Consider the following 14025-nt stretch of genomic DNA (forward strand, 5'->3'; position numbering starts at 1 on the left):
AGACTTTGAAGGATCCCGTAGCTAACGGCGGGTTCGTTAGACCTGGTGCACCTTGTAATCACCGATTGCCGTTACAGCCCTCGCTAGTGGGAAGGTAGAACTAGCATACCGTTACTGATTTTCCTCGAGTAGGGACTACCGTTATATTTGACTTCTTGCGAAGGAGTCCACAGTTATACCGATTACATGATCTGTTCATTGAAACCTTCCAAACATAAATATTGATATTACACAGTATTTACCGAGCTTATTACCGAATTGTCAATTGATTTATATTACATGAAAAATATGATGAGACTGATTATAGTTTATTATTTCTGAAAGGACATTTTTATGATATTTTTTGTTTAATATACTAGCGTGTTTTCTGACTTGTCCCCAATAAAAACAGTTGTGGTTAAGTGTTATTATTCACTGAGCTAGTGACTCATTCCCCGCTATTTTTTTTTACAGAGAAAACAGTTGACGCGGGCGAGAATTTCGTTAATTAGAGCGCACATGTTGATAGTTCTTGGTGAGCCTCACACTTGTTCGCGTGGGCGGAGATTTTATTTATTGTTATGGCCTTTTCTTTGGACTCTTAGAGTCGCTCCATAGTCATTCTTCTAGTATCTTGAGTATTCTTTTATTATTATAGACTTATGTTGAGTATCGCTCATTCTTATCAAAGTTGGAGATAAAGTAGTATTTCTAGCTGTTAGTGGGTAGATTATTAATGGTAGATATTTGTTTTGGTTAATTGATAAAGTCATTGTCGTTTGAATTGATATTAGGATGTTTGGTTGTTGATTTGAGACAGAAAACCTTTTGGGATAGTCCAAATACAGGGGAAACTCTGTCTGATTTTCTGTAAAATACTGATAAGGCTTACTTGGGGGCAGTTGCTCCTAAGTGCCGGTCATTATCCTAACAAGTAACTATACCAAATGCCTATGCTCTAAGAAAATTGAAGAAACTCAAGTTGTATTATGCCATTCATGATTTGGAGATAGTCATAGTGGTATTTCCTTTTAAAATTTAGAGACACTATTTATACGAAGAAACCTATGAGATTTATACCTAGCACAAGAGTCTGAAGTACATTTAAAACCAACAGAGATATAAATATTTAGCAATGCTGATGGAGGGAACTACTGAAGATATAATTGTACTATTTTGTATTGTTCGGGAAAGATAAATATTATAGCTTATGCAAAAAAAAAATATGGGTGATTTGTCGCATATAGCTCCTATAGAGACATTTATGGACGAAGATATACATAGATTAGAGGGTACACATGTTAGATTCAATGCGAAAAAAAATAAAATTCAAAGATATTATTGGCTATTGGCCAAGCCCTATATAGAGTGTATAAAGGATAGCTAATACGAGGTTGAGCGATTGTTTAATTACCGAGATTAGTTTCTAGCTGGTAAAAGCAAGGATATGACTGTTAATAGTAAGGGTATTCTCCAACTAGATAATTAATTATGTGTAGCAAACATATATGGGTTGAGACAAGCTATTCGTGATGAAGCTCACAACTCTAGATACACTGTATATCTCAGGTCTATAAGATGCGCCATGACTATAAAAAAAATTGATTGGTTGGAAAATAAAGAAAGGAAAAAAAAATTCGTTAACTTTGTTTCTAACTATTTGACATGTCAGTATGGTAAGGCAAGCACTTGCGACTCACAGGTCTACTAAAACAACTCAAGATTCTGAAGTGGAAATACAATAGAACAATACATTATATGACTAAATTACTCAAACAATTAGAGGTATGATTATATATGGAAAAGTTGTAAATTGGCTTACAAAGTAGGCACGTTTCTTGCTAGTTAAAACCTCTTATAGTGAGGTAAAATATACATAGATATAGATGAACATAAAATTATCTGACTCAATAGAGCTCTATTGTCCATCCCCCATAATAGAGGATCACATTCACTTCACAATTTGAAAATCTTTTCAAGAAATGTTGGGTACACGAGTAGATCTTAGTACTAGTTTTATCGCACGCAAATGCAAAGTCCGAATGTGCTATATAGATCTTGGATGATATGTTGAGAGATTGTATTCTTGAGTTTGGAGGTAGTTGGGATGCTTATCTACCTTTAGTTGAATTTTCTTACAACAATAGCTTCCATCCCAGTATTCAGATGGCACCGTACGAAGCATTATATGGTAGGAGATGTCGTTCTCCTATCAGAGGGTTTGAAGCTGGTGAGATTAACTTATTGGGACCCGACTTAGTACAAGAAGTTGTTGACAAGGTCCAATTGATCAGACCGCAATTGCTCACAGTTTAAAGCAGACAAAAATCTTATGCAGATAAGAGAAGAAGAGACTTAATGTTCACAATTGGAGACAAAGTGTTCATACAGGTATCTCCTATGAAAGGTGTGATGCGATTCGGGAAAAGAGGTAAGTTGAGCCCGAAGTTTATAGGTCAGTATGAAATACTTGACCGAGTGGGAGCTGTGGCATATCGTTTGGAACTTCCTCCTTAGTTATCTTATATTCACTCAGTGTTTCATGTCTCCATGCTGGAAAAAAAATGTATATCAGACTCCTCCCAAGTGCTTGAAGCACCTACCATACCACACGATGAGAAGTTATCTTACGAGGAGGAGCCAATGACTATTGTCGATAGACAAGTGAAAAAGTTACAGTCAAAAAAAATTGTGTTCGTTAAAGTTTTATGGAGAAATCATACTGTTGAAGAAGCTACATGGGAAATAGAAGATACTATGAGAGTCAAGTATCCCCAATTATTTCAGCCTACAGGTACGTACCTGAGCTAAATTCGGAGACCGAATTTCATAAGGTGGGGAGAATGTAATACTTCTCGTTACAAAAAAAAAGGGGGAAATTAAGCAATTTACCCTCAAAAAAATAAAAAAAAAATACAATATAAGATGAAATAGGGGCAAAGCCCTACACTAACAGAAACAAAAGAATAAAGGGCCGAAGCCCCTTTCTCTATCCAAAATGAAAAAGGTTAGGTATTCTAAATTAGCTATGAATTAGCCTAAATAAGAAAATTAACATAAGATCGATATTATGTAATTATAGATTGATTGGAGGAATTTATACGAATTACTCGAGGTGAAGCATTTGGTATTTCGGCACGAGTACTGTGAGTAGTAATCTTACCGCAATTTGTATTTTTCATAACTTACATGATTTACACATGATTTTTAATATGAATATGTTACCGATTATTTTGAGTTGCATGTGGGACAAGTCTTTTACTCGATATGATACCGACATAGTTATTTGACATGATTACCGTTGTTTTAAATATTCTTGTTGTCACTAGATATGTTTTATCGTTACTTGAATTTACTGTTATCGAAATGAAATTACATGATTTGATAAGAACTGAAATGCCCTATATTGTTTTAAAAAATTTTCTTATGAGTATATACGGATTACAAAGACAAGTATAAATGGGAGTAGACTTTGAAGGATCCCGTAGCTAACGGCGGGTTCGTTAGACCTGGTGCACCTTGTAATCACCGATTGCCATTACAGCCCTCGATAGTGGGAAGGTAGAACTAGCATACCATTACTGATTTTCCTCGAGTAGGGACTACCGTTATATTTGACTTCTTGCGAAGGAGTCCACAGTTATACCGATTACATGATCTGTTCATTGAAACCTTCCAAACATAAATATTGATATTACACAGTATTTACCGAGCTTATTACTGAATTGTCAATTGATTTATATTACATGAAAAATATGATGAGACTGATTATAGTTTATTATTTCTGAAAGGACATTTTTATGATATTTTCTGTTTAATATACTAGCGTGTTTTCTGACTTGTCCCCAATAAAAACAGTTGTGGTTAAGTGTTATTATTCACTGAGCTAGTGACTCATTCCCCGCTATTTTTTTTACAGAGAAAATAGTTGACGCGGGCGAGGATTTCGTTAATTAGAGCGCACATGTTGATAGTTCTTGGTGAGCCTCACACTTGTTCGCGTGGGCGGAGATTTTATTTATTGTTATGGCCTTTTCTTTGGACTCTTAGAGTCGCTCCATAGTCATTCTTCTAGTGTCTTGAGTATTCTTTTATTATTATAGACTTATGTTGAGTATCGCTTATTCTTATCAAAGTTGGAGATAAAGTAGTATTTCTAGCTGTTAGTGGGTAGATTATTAATGGTAGATATTTGTTTTGGTTAATTGATAAAGTCATTGTCGTTTGAATTGATATTAGGATGTTTGGTTGTTGATTTGAGACATGAAAACTTTTGGGATAGTCCAAATACAGGGGAAACTCTGTCCGATTTTTTATAAAATACTGATAAGGCTTACTTGGGGGCAGTTATTCCTAAGTGCCGGTCATTATCCTGACAAGTAACTATACCAAATTCATGCAAACCAAAATTCAACCTCTGACTGTTGATCTCTACAGAGAAAATGTCAGCACAATAGTCATTCATCTCCCTTTTCATCAATACATTAATCATTTGATGTTGTGTACATATATTAGGGGGCAAATCGAGGAAGTATCCAAAGCATGACTCCCTAAACAAATTTAATTGCTCACTTGGCAAATTTTCCTTGCTGTGTTCCAGTACTTCAACATCTGTATATGATTGCCAATGAGTCACACCACATTTCACACCTTCCATGACAAAGAACTTTTGTCTCTGAATTAAGAAACAAAATAGTAAGGATAAATCTTAAAAAAATAAATGCATCGACCCACATATCAACAAAGAAAAACAGGACACAAGTATATACAAAAAGGTATTTTTTTAATCGATAGTATTATTTCTAAAATTGCATAAACATATGAAATTTATAAAACTAAATTCATTTGTAATACATCAAACTTACAAAATATGTACAACACCGATAATAAAAAAAATGTGAAGTTAATTTTTTCGGAGAACTCATACAATAAGTATACAAAAAACATACAAGAATAAACAAATTATCTCATATAAACATATAAAACACAATACAAAACATATAATCTAACGTACAAATAATATATAAATATATCATTATCAAACAAACAATAGCACTACGCTACAAAGGCGGATACATTCAAAAAATAGCGTGCATACAAAAAACATACAGAAAAATACAAAAAATAAAAAAGTCATTTATGTTAAATAATCACTATCATGCACAATCAACTTCATTTGTAATACACTAAACATACAAAATATATATAATTAATAATTAAGAAAATATATAAATATAACTTTTTGGAAAACTCATACAATCGGTATACAAAAAACATACAAAAAAGAAACAAATTACCTAAAAAACTCACATAAGACAACATAAAGGAAATATTTTTAAAGTTGTACAGTACCTTGTGATCAGATTCATCTTTACGAGAGCCGAAATCCGGATCAATCTTATTATTCTTTTTTGATTTAGTATCGTGATTAACTTTACTCCTCTTTCTTGCTTTTAATACCAATTCTTCCTCTTCAAAATCATCTCGAAGTGCCTTACCATTCCTCTTAGAAACCGAACCTTCATCAATCACTACAGGTATTGCATGCCTAGAATTCGATTTTTTGATTTTTTTTCTTCTTGTGAAAATACACCTAAGTCAAAACTAGGTGTTTCACCCATAACTTTTTTATAATATTTTCGGGGTGATATTCGAACTGCTGTGTTACCTGTTAGTGTATCAACAACAGATTTTCCAGAATATTTTCTCACATATTCAAGCAAAGATGTCTTACCCATTGTTAGTTCTGAAAAAGGTGGAATAAAAAAGAATATTAAAGAGACATTTTTAAAATGGATAAAAAACATAAATAAGAACAAAATACAGAGAAATTAGAAAAGAGACATTGTTAATGTAGAGTGAAGCTTGAAAATTAGACAAAATAAAGAAAGGCAACAAGATTCAAAATTTACCCACAACTTAATTGTAGAACAAATTTTCGAATTTTTTCTTTATTGTATAAATAAGAAAGAGATTTTGGATGATTGAAAGAGAGAAATCAGATATCAAAAACTTTGGAAGAGGAAAGAATCTGTAGTTTTTGGGGATAACAGTAGATGATTGAAAGAGAGAAATCGGATATCAAAAGTTTTGGAAGAGGAATGAGTAAGCGAGATTTTTAGGTTAGAAAGATTTTGGGTATCAGTGGCTTTCTTACGGTGGGTAAGTACAAAGAGAGGTGATGATTTTGGGTATCAGTGAGTTTCTTACGGTAGGTAAATACAAAAACAGATGATGTTTTTGTAATCCTTTGAAAAATGAAGAGTATCTTAAATGTAGGGGATTATGTGTAACTGATACCCACTATTTAAGGTATGTTTCATTTCCTCCTTTTTATGATTTTGTATAAAACTAATAAATATAGGTATATAAAGTAATTAACAAGTAAATAAAGATAGTAAATAGATTTCTATTATAGTATAGATTGGTAAAAATCCAGCAAAGAAAGCTTAGCAAGGGTTCCTTTTTCAAACCCAGCCCGTGCAAAATGAATTTAAACGCGCCAGGGGCCCATCATCTCCAAGCCAAGATCATATTTTTATTTTATTTTTATATTTATTTTGTGTTTAAAGTTGAAGGGAGCCTGTAGTAGTGGTAATAATTTATATTCAGACATATTTAATTGAATGATTGAATAGAAAAAAAAAATAGATAGTAACCTTTCAAACCAATCTTTTCCTTAACACAAAATCAAGTACTACTCTTTTTGGTTTTAAAAGCACCTTGCATGATAGAAAACGAAGTAATCGAACAAACCGTATCCGAGTCGATAACCCATTAGTCATATGTCATTTTATTCCAAATTGTAAACCCAATGCAAATAAATTACGTAATAGTAACACTTTTTTATTCGGATTATATCAGTACTTTCTTAATTTGCTATCACTATATATCTTGTACTTTATTACTTCCTATTTGTGCTTCTTTCATATTCTCTTTTACTATCTTGACTTTAGTTTTCTAAATATCTTCTCTTGCTATTAGTGCTTCTTCCATCTTTTCTTTAGCCGAGGGTCTATCGGAAACAGTCTCTCTGCCCTTCCAGGGTAGGGGTATGACTGCATACATCCTACACTCTCCAAACCCCACTTTCGTGGGATTACACTAGGTTGTTGTTGATTTTAAGAAGTCTTAAACTTGCTTGTGGTTTAAGACTTGTTGCGGCCAAATGCACATGCAAGTATAGTCGTCAAGTAATAAAATGACTAAAAGTCGGATGTCAAACCCACGAGGACTTGTGACTAACTGTTAACTAAATTAGACTATCCTAATTAGGTAAACAAGAATTAAACATAGAAGTATTTTATTCTAAACTAATTAAAATAAGAAGAAAATAACTAATGAACTTTAAACATAGGAAGAGTAGAGTTTTATATTATCAATGTGATGAAAACGATCTAGGGTTGTGGGCTATCTAACATTCCTATTGTATTCTTCAATTGAATTGACTAACTAATTTATCTAGTTTATTGGTTAACATGGTTAATATTGCTCATAAGAATCTGTCGAGTTCTTACTCACCTATTCAAGCTAACCTAATGCCTATATGTCTATGGAATTAGAACTAACAAGAATACATTTATAATTCCTGTAAATCAACCAAGCAAGACAATTAGGTATATGTCTATCCTAACCACGAATCCGTTCCCCGATGCCCAGGGTCAAGAACTTGCTCTACTCAATCCTATGTGTAATCTAGAATTTCCACTTTCGAGTTCAATTCTAGATTCATAGATTGTCACGACCCAAAATCTGAGGATATGGGAGAGCCTGACAGAGAAGCAAACGCCCCTGAGGATGATCAGGAAGCTTAGTTCATAATTTTTTATGTTTGTAATCGATCATGTAGGAATTTTTGTATATAGACAACTTTGGCCGATTTGTGAAGACTTTATGCGTGCCTTACAAATGTTTTCACAGGGATCTTAACAATTCAATCAAATTTGGACTTCGTAATCTCTATGATTGATTATTCGAAGTGATGTAGCCCTTGGGCTTACTAGTTGAGTTAATGATTAGAACTTGAAGAAATATAATCCGTAAGCGTAATAGTCGAGTGAGTGTTTTGCTCGAACTCGAAATGAAAGTAGCCCGTAGGCTTTAATCGTCGAGTGAATGATTCGAACTCGAAGCAATGTAGCCCGTGGGCGTGATGGTCGAGTGAGCGCTTGTGAACTCAAAATAAAAGGTAGCTCGTAAGCATATCAGTCGAGTAAATGATTCGAACTTGATACAATGTAGCCCGTAGGCGTAATGGTCGAAGTAACCCGTAGGCTTAGCAGTCGAGTGAATGATTCAAACTCGATGCAATGTAGCCCGTAGGCGTAATGGTCGAAGTAGCCCATAGGCTTAGCAGTCGAGTGAATAATTCGAACTCGATGCAATATAGCCCGTAGGCGTAATGGTCGAAGTAGCCCGTAGGCTTATCAGTCGAGTGAATGATTCGAACTCGATGCAATGTAGCACGTAGGTGTAATGGTCGAAGTAGCCCGTAGGCTTAGCAGTCGAGTGAATGATTCGAACTTGATACAATGTAGCCCATAGGCGTAATGGTCGAAGTAGCCCGTAGGCTTATCAGTCGAGTGAATGATTCAAACTCGATGCAATGTAGCCCGTAGGTGTGATGGTCGAAGTAGCCCATAGGCTTAGCAGTCGAGTAAATGATTCGAACTCGATGTAATGTAGCCCGTAAGCGTAATGGTCAAAGTAGCATGTAGGCTTAGCAGTCGAGTAAATGAATGATTCAAGCTCGATGCAATGTAGCCCGTAGGCGTAATGGTCGAAGTAGCCTGTAGGCTTAGCAGTCGAGTGAATGATTCGAACTCGATACAATGTTGCCCGTAGGCTTAATTGGTCGAATTTAACTTGATTCTGTTTGCATAATAAATCTCCAAATAGAGGAATTTTCCTTGGATATAAGATGTCGATAAAGAAGAGAACTTTCTTCGCACGTCATTACACATGTGTTCATGTTTCGCGCTTGGGTTCGGGCCAATCTACATGAGCATGGTTCGTTTCGACCATTTGGCTCTTACAATTTTTCCTATTGGAACCATGTTGTTGTGAAATAACTCTCTTGTATTTGAACTCGATGTATTTGAGGGCCTGATGCCCCCTCAGTATTCGAGGTCGATTGTAAAGAGGCCTCGGATGTTGTTATAAGTGCAGCACGATCAATGGTTGCCTCATTAAAAACCTTGCCGAAAAACTCATTTGGGATAAAACCGCTCTAAGGGAAAAAGAGTGCAACATATGCTTTCAAGCGAAAGATCCATCTTAGCCCTTGTTCGGACTTCTGCAGGGGTTAGTTTTGGAATGTAAGAGAATATGGAAAGGCCGAACCTTAGCAGTAGTACCGTTTCAGATGTGACATATTCCAGCTGCTTGATAGTTGTTTGCCGTTTATAATGCCGAGCATGTACGATCCATTTCCGATGTTCTCGAGCACCTGATATGGTCCTTCCCAATTCGGTCCTAGTTTTCCTTCGTTCGGATTTCGGGTATTGATGGTGACTTTTCTTAACACTAAGTCCTCGGGCTTGAATTGGCTGAGCTTGGTTCTTCGATTATAATATCTTTCGATTCACTGCTTTTGGGCGGCCAATTGGACGAGAGCAGCTTCTCGTCTTTCGTCCGATAATTCGAGGCTGGTATTCATAGCCTCATTATTTGATTCTTCCATCACGAATAGAAATCTGGTACTGGGTTCACCAACTTCGACTGGTATCAATGCTTCAGACCCATATACTAAGGAGAATGGGGTTGCCCCCGTACTGGATTTTGACGTCGTCCGATATGCCCAAAGGACTTCGGGCAGGATTTCTCTCCATTTTCCTTTAGCGTCGTTCAACCTCTTCTTTAAGTTTTGAATGACAGTTTTGTTCGTTGATTCGGCCTGTCCATTCCCACTGGGGTGGTATGGCGTCGATAGTATTCTTCTTATTTTGTGATCTTCAAGGAATCTTGTTACTTTGCTGCTAACGAATTATTTTCTATTGTCACATAGGTATCCCGAATCGGCATATGATATGATCCCAAATAAAGTCTATAACTTCTTTCTCTCTTATTTTCTCGAACGCCTGTACTTCAACCCATTTAGAAAAATAGTCAGTCATAAATAAAATGAATTTGGCTTTACTTGGGGTCGATGGCAGAGGGCCGACAATATCCATTCCCCATTTCATGAATGGCCATGGGGATAGGACTGAGTGAAGTTGCTCTCCGGGTTGATGGATCATTGGCGCAAACCTTTGACATTTGTCACATCTACTAACAAATTCCTTCGCATATTTGCCCATATCGATCCAATAATACCTTGCTCTGATTATTTTTCCAACTAATGTATCGGCACCGGAGTGATTCCCGCAAGTGCCCTCGTGCACTTCCCGTTGGATGTAATCGGTATCTCCCGGAACCAAGCATACTGCCAATGGTCCATCGAATGTCCTTCGGTATAACGTTCCGTCCGAAGCCAATGTGAATCGAGCAGCTTTAGTCCGTAGGGTCCTAGAATCTTTAGGGTCTAATGGGAGCTTTCCGCTCTTTAAGTATTCAATATACTTGTTTCTCCAATCCCATGCTAAGCTTGTAGAATTTATCTCGGCGTGAACTTCTTCGATTACTGATCTCGAAAGTTGAATAACATTCCCCGAGCCCAAGTTATCTACCTCGACCGACGATCCCAAATTCGCAAGCGCATCAACCTCATTATTCTGTTCTCGTGGAACATGCTGTAAAGTCCATTGTTTGAAATGGTGCAAAGTGACAAGCAGTTTGTCTAAATACTTTTGCATTCTACCTTCTCGAACTTCGAAGGTTTTGTTTACTTGACTCACCACCAACAAAGAGTCACAATTGGCTTCAATGACTTCTGCTCCCAAGTTTCTAGCTAGCTCGAGACCTGCAATCATGGCTTCATACTTGGCCTCGTTGTTAGTCAACCTGATAGTTTTAATAGATTGCCTAATAGTGTTACCCGTGGGTGGTTTCAAAACTATGCCTAGCCCGGACCCTTTCATGTTCGAAGCCCCGTCCATAAAAAGGATCCATACCCCCGATGATGTACCTGATTTCAACAGGAGTTCTTTTTCGACTTCGAGTATGAGGGTTGGCGTGAAATCGGCCACGAAGTCTGCTAAAATTTGAGACCTGATGGCCATACGGGGTTGATATTCGATATCGTACCCACTGAGTTCGACGGCCCATTTGGCCAGTCGGCCTGATAGCTTGGGTTTGTGCAAAATATTACGAAGCGAGTAGGTGGTTAATATGCATATGGGATGACATTGAAAGTACGACCTTAACTTTCTAGAGGCGCTTATCAGTGCAAGTGCCAATCTTTCTAGGAGCGAATATCTAGTTTCCGCTTCTCCTAAGGTTCGACTCATATAATAAACGGAGAATTGCGTACCTTGCTCTTCTCGAACTAGGACACTGCTTACGGTGATTTCTGATACTGCCAAGTACAAGCAAAGTTTTTTGCCTGTTTTTGGAGTGTGAAGTAGTGGTGGTCTTGATAGATATTGTTTTAGTTCCTCTAATGCTTGTTGACACTCCGGGGTCCAAGCAAAATTGTTCTTATTTTTGAGTAGGGAGAAAAATTTGTGACTTCGATCAGATGATCTCGAAATGAACCGGCCTAAGGCTGCAATCTGACCCGTTAGCCTTTGTACGGCTTTCACACTGTCCACAATGATGATGTCTTCGATGGCCTTGATTTTATCGGGGTTAATCTCGATTCCCCGATTTGATACCATGAAGCCGAGGAACTTACCCGAACCGACCCCGAAAGCACATTTTTCGGGGTTGAGCTTCATGTTGTATTTCCTCAAAATTTCAAACATTTCCTGCAAATGTGTCAAATAGTCCTCTACGCGCAGGGATTTAACTAGCATGTCATCAATATAAACTTCTATTGATTTTCCTATTTGTTCTTCGAACATTTTATTTACTAGGCGTTGGTAAGTAGCCCCTGTATTTTTTAGCCCGAAGGGCATCACATTATAACAATACGTTCCATATTTGGTGATAAACGAAGTCTTTTCCTGGTCCTCCGGGTTCATCTGGATTTGATTATACCCGGAATAGGCATCGAGAAAAGTGAGGATCTCGTGGCCGGCCAGGGCATCGATCTTGCGATCGATGTTGGGCAGCGGAAAGGAATCTTTGGGGCATGCTTTGTTCAAATCCTTATAGTCCACACATATTCTAAGTTTGTTCCCCTTTTTAGGCACTACAACTACGTTGGCTAACCATTCGGGATATTTCACCTTCCGAATGGACCCTATTTGAGAAACTTGGTTACCTCATCCTTTATGAATGCGTGTTTTCCCTCGGACTGGGGTCTTCTCTTTTGCTTCACCAGTCTGAACCTAGGGTCCAAGCTTAGCCGATGTGTCGTTATATCCGGTGGGATGCATGTTATATCTAAATGGGACCAGGCAAAACAATCGATGTTATCGATAAGAAATTGAACAAGTTTCTTCCTGAGTTCGGGGCTCAACCCCATTCCCAAGTATACCTTTCGCTCGGGCCAGTGCTCGATTAGTGTGACTTGCTCTAGTTCCTCGATTGTTGATTTGGTGGCATCGGAGTCATCAGGAATTATGAAAGATCGAGGGACCTTTTGATCATCATCTTCTTCGATCTTCTGGTTATCTGGTTGGGTCGAAGCCGATGTCTATGATTGCTATTTGGTGCCTCATTCTCCTTCTGAGCCCGATCCCATTATCAGCGAAGGTGAGGACATTGATTTTGCTTCCTCGACGACGAACATTTCCTTTGCGGCTGGTTGTTCTCCGTACACCATTTTCGTACCTCTCGATATCGGGAATTTGAGGGCCTGGTGTAGGGTCGAAGGTACAACTCTCATGTTGTGGATCTATGGCCCTCTAAAAAGGGCGTTGTACCTCATATCGCCTTCGATCACGTGAAACTTTGTTTCCTAGATGGTTTTGACTACGTTTATTGGTAGGATTATCTCGCATTTGGTGGTTTCACATGCCATATTGAACCCGTTTAGAACCAGTGTTGTGGGTACAATCTGGTCCTACAGGCCGAGCTGTTCTACGACCTTTAATCTGATGATGTTGGCCGAGCTACCTGGATCGATTAACACACGCTTAATTTTAGTTTTATTCATGAGTATGGATATTACCAGTGCATCGTTATAAGGTTGGATGACCCCTTCTGCATCTTCATCATCGAAGGACAAAGTCCCCATGGGTGCGTAATCTTGAGTCCGAGATTGCTTTTCCCTCACAATCGATGTTTTAGTGCGTTTAAGCACTGGTCCTTGAGGGGTATCGCCGCCGCCGATGATCATGTGAATGATGTGCTGCGGTTCTTCTTGCTCGTTTTGCTTGCCGAAATCCCTGTTTTTAAAATGGTTCTTCGCCCTATCACTCAGAAATTTCTGAAGGTACCCTTTGTTAAATAAGCGGGCTATTTTCTCTCTTAGTTGCCTGCAATCTTCCGTTCTGTGGCCATGGGTGCCATGATATTTGCACATTTGGTTGGGATTCCTTTGGGCAGGATCGGTCTGCATGGGTCGAGGCCATTTAGTGTCTTTGATGCGTCCGATAGCCGACACGATAGTGGATGCACCAACGCTGAAGTTATATTCTGATAATCGAGGTGCTTCTATAGGATCGACATATTTATCAAAGCCGTTCTTGCTCATAAGTCCCCGAGAATTTTTCCCTCGATCAATCCTTCGATTATTTCGAACTGTATTGCGTGCTGAACCATTGTTCACCTGATCTGCGACGTACGGTTGATATCGGTCTATGTTCGACCTTTGTTCTCTGTCGATCTCCTTTTGGTTTTTAGTAGCTGTTCTGTTCTGATGCACGGGTCCATACGGAGCTCCCAACTGATCATCCTCGACCCTTATTTTTGATTGGTATCGGTTGTGTACATCTGCCCAAGTTATTGCTGGATACTCGATCAAATTTTGTTTCAGCCGATGTGATGCTGTCGAACTTAGCTCGTTCAATCCTTGGGTGAAAGCTTGTACGGCCCAATCGTCTGTGACCGGTGGCAATT

The 14025-nt window shown here is 37.9% G+C and overlaps 1 long non-coding RNA gene across 1 annotated transcript; it reads right to left on the reverse strand.

Moving 5' to 3' along the window:
* Nucleotides 1-4372: 4372 nt before the first annotated feature.
* On the reverse strand, nt 4373-6245 carry LOC104091398 (uncharacterized). Its single transcript, XR_685137.4, has 3 exons — nt 5892-6245; nt 5332-5725; nt 4373-4654 (listed from the first exon to the last, which is right to left on the reverse strand). It is a non-coding gene; the product is annotated as an uncharacterized lncRNA (long non-coding RNA).
* Nucleotides 6246-14025: the final 7780 nt, after the last annotated feature.

Source organism: Nicotiana tomentosiformis, chromosome 1 (assembly GCF_000390325.3).
Source record: "Nicotiana tomentosiformis chromosome 1, ASM39032v3, whole genome shotgun sequence".
Classification (NCBI taxonomy): domain Eukaryota; kingdom Viridiplantae; phylum Streptophyta; class Magnoliopsida; order Solanales; family Solanaceae; genus Nicotiana; species Nicotiana tomentosiformis.